Raw genomic sequence first — 3,466 nt, 5'->3', positions numbered from 1 at the left:
TTTCTTTTTAACTCTGGGTCAAGTAGATTTCCCCTCTTTCCTCCCCTTCAGCTAGTCCTATTCATTAGTTGTTTTGACTTTTGCAGTCCTTTCTAAAAAAAAATATTTCTTTCACTCTTAATTTTCCATCTTCTCTTTCTGTTTACTTGAGATCTTCATTCTCAGTTTCATGACCACTATGATCAATTGATCTCTCTCTTTTCTCTGTTTTCTTAATACAATCAAAGCTTCCAAGGCTCTACCCTCTAGGCCAGAGCTGTCCAACCCTAGGTTATCTTAGAGCCTCATTAAGGTAAAATTATTATTGAGGGCCTCACCCAGAATAAAAAATACAGTACACTAATAGAAAGTGGGAGAATGCATGTCATCAATAGGACAGGCGAAGAGCCAAAGCAAACACAAAACAACAAAGCTACAACACAACAGTATAAAGGTAGGTGCATACTGACTAGTCTGCTTTGTACAGACAGAATGCATCCCACAGATCTATTGAAAATTCCATGTGATATGTTCTGTCCATAATGCTGCTTAAAAACGCCAAAGAAAATTAACATCAATGAGATTATTATTAGTGATGGAATTAATGGAATCTAATATGCATTACATGCAAATTATTATTTTATTTTTTCGCTTGTGAAAATTAAAACCCACAGGTAGACTGCATAAAATCACACTGCAGGCCACATGTGACCTGCTGGTCATATTTTGGACAGCCCTGCTCTAGGCACTTTCTGCCACTGCCTTATAGGACCTTTCCTTTTGGATTCCCCTTTTCCATTGTGACTCCTGCTCAAAACAATGCCCATTATTGTAAATGTCAGAGAGGGCACTGTCTAATGGTAGGGCAGCATTCTCCTTTCCCCACTATTCTTTATCTTCTTTGTTTTTCTCCATTTACCTATAAATCTCATTCCTTTGTTTATGCTTTCCCATACCTCCAGGGGCCAGTTACATCCAGGGCTTCTGCCTCTACATCCTGCTTCAAGGACTAGTAAACTTTTCAGGCAACAGATCTCGTAGTCTTCATCTAACATAAGGTCCTCATTTCCTTTCATCTGTAGGAACATTCATCAGTTGAACCTACTCTCATATCTCCCTTCTTTTCCATCTTTCCTCATCTTTCCTCTTTTCAATTATTCCCTTTTAGGCTCTTCTCTTTCTTAGACCATAGACAGTACCTTCCCTCCCCTCTCCCCACCAATAGCTTTTGATTTAACCATAGCACCCCTCTTATTCCTTTATAACCCCTTGTTCTGCTCCCTCCCCTTCATCTACCTTCTGATGTTGTAATGTAGACCCACAAAAGAAGCATTCACTAGTGGGCAGGGTGTCACCAGGGTCTATCCATAATGGTTCCAGGTTCTCTTTTCACTGTTACTTTTGGCAGATTCCCACATTCACCTCTGTCTCTTTGTGAATTTTTTGGGGAAAATTTTTCTCAATAGTCTTTCTTTTCTTATTCTTATTCTATTGCAGTTGCTGTCTGTATTTATTTACTCCTGAATTTCTGTTTTGGGTGCTCTAGAAGCAAACCATTTCTTGAGGTCTGATTTTCTTTTTAAAAATATTTTTTCTGTATTATTGAAAAAATATTTATTATTGAAACTTTTTTTTTGTATTGTTAAGTTCATATTTGCAGAATAGAGCACCCTAGACTAGATTTATAGCTCAAGTATTCTTTGGAACAAGTTATTTCTTTTCCTCCCACTTTTTCTAGTGGGTTATATCATTAAAGCAGAATTCATGATTTCAAAAAGAATCATGAATATGCCTGAATGGTCCAGAATTGCAGGATATAAGGAATTCTCTAAGTAGAAGGCAGAGCAGTTAAAGGATTTATTCAAGGTACACAGTAGCACAGACCAGTGTCCCCAGTTTGATATCCTGGCAAGAACCTTCCAAAACCAATATACCCATCTCACAACAGTGACCAGGAGGTTACAGAAAAATATTATGGCAGCAAGCCAAGCCATACTGGTGCTTCCCTCCGATGCTAGGGCCTTCCAGTAAGAAGATTAGCCACTGGCCTCAAGCCCTTGCTCAGCACTCTCTGGTCGGCATGAGAGTCAGTCCTGCTTTCAGTAGCACCTGCTTCCGCCCTTCCGTTGCTGCTACCACCACCACTTCCACTTTCTCCTGCCTCCACTACATCTCAATCTCTAAACTTTGTTCTCTCCTTTTATATAGTCACCAGACTTCAATCCATTACTAGAATATCATCTGAGTGACCAGAACTCAGGCACCTACCATTGGCTACAGTCTTAGCCACGCCACCAGGATGCAAAGAGCCATCCCTGAAGCCTATTCAAATCATTAACTGATTGCCTTTACATGGGTGCAGAATTATTTTGTGTTATTCAAATGTTATTCATTCATTTATAATTGGAAGCCTTTTTATAATGTCTTACGGAGCTCCTTTTTTTCTAAACTGAATTGTTAAATTTAAGCACTACATGTGTCAGAGGTTACAGCTTTGGTTTTTTTGTTTGTTTGTATTGGACTTTTTTTTTCCCTTCTGGGGGAAATTTTGAATTTTTTCAATTGGGATTACATTTTTTATGTTCAGTTTTCTTTTCATATTCTAACCTTTATTGTATTGTTAATGTTTTTAGTTCCGTCAGGTTCTTCTATGAGATCTGTGATCTTCGGGTTGTCTTTGAAATCTATCTGCTTTTTTTCCATTATGAGTATGTTTTCTTTTAACATTCTTGATTTTTTTCTTTTCTTCTAAGTTGTCTTTAACTTCTATATATTTTCATTCTCAACCTATTGTTCTTCCTTTTGAATCCTTTGCGAGGCTTGCCATTGCATATTCAAGTTGTTATTTTTTTTTTATATTCTGTTCATCATTTTTGCTGTGTAGGACATAAATTTTGCTCCACTATTCCCATTTGTCTTTAAAAAAAAAACTCAGAACAGTATGTTATATTTCTATGTTCTTCTCAAATTCCACAGGGCCCTCTTTCATCATGTGTTTGATCATTTCTCTTTATTTTGCAATATTTATTCACACATGTCTTAACTTGTGTACTAGATTCAGATACCATATTTCCATCTTTTTTAAAAACTGTTTTGCAGTTGATTTATATCTTCATACTCAATGCCTTTGAGAATTTTTCTTCCTGGAATCATTGATAACTCTAGGTCTTTTTTTTTTTCTGCAAGTTTCCTTATTGTTGACTTCTGACTCTCTCCCCTCTGATTGTGGTTTCCTTGATGGCTAAATCTCAAAGAGTCTCAGTTTTCTCCCACACAGAACAATTCATTTTTGCTATTATTATACAACCGATTTTGGCTGGGCAAAGTTGCCTCTAACTGGATACTGTGCTCTTCCCTCTGGCTTGGTGGAGGGCTACACAACTCTCCACATCCAGTATTGTTTACTGGTGACCTGTTTCACTCCCTCTGTTCCTTATTTCCCAGGCTCAGCAGCATTAATTCAGAACCTGCCTGTCCTGGTACCAGC

This window comes from Trichosurus vulpecula, chromosome 1 (assembly GCF_011100635.1).
Source record: "Trichosurus vulpecula isolate mTriVul1 chromosome 1, mTriVul1.pri, whole genome shotgun sequence".
Taxonomy (NCBI): Eukaryota; Metazoa; Chordata; class Mammalia; order Diprotodontia; family Phalangeridae; genus Trichosurus; species Trichosurus vulpecula.
Note: the sequence above shows the minus strand (reverse complement) of the source record.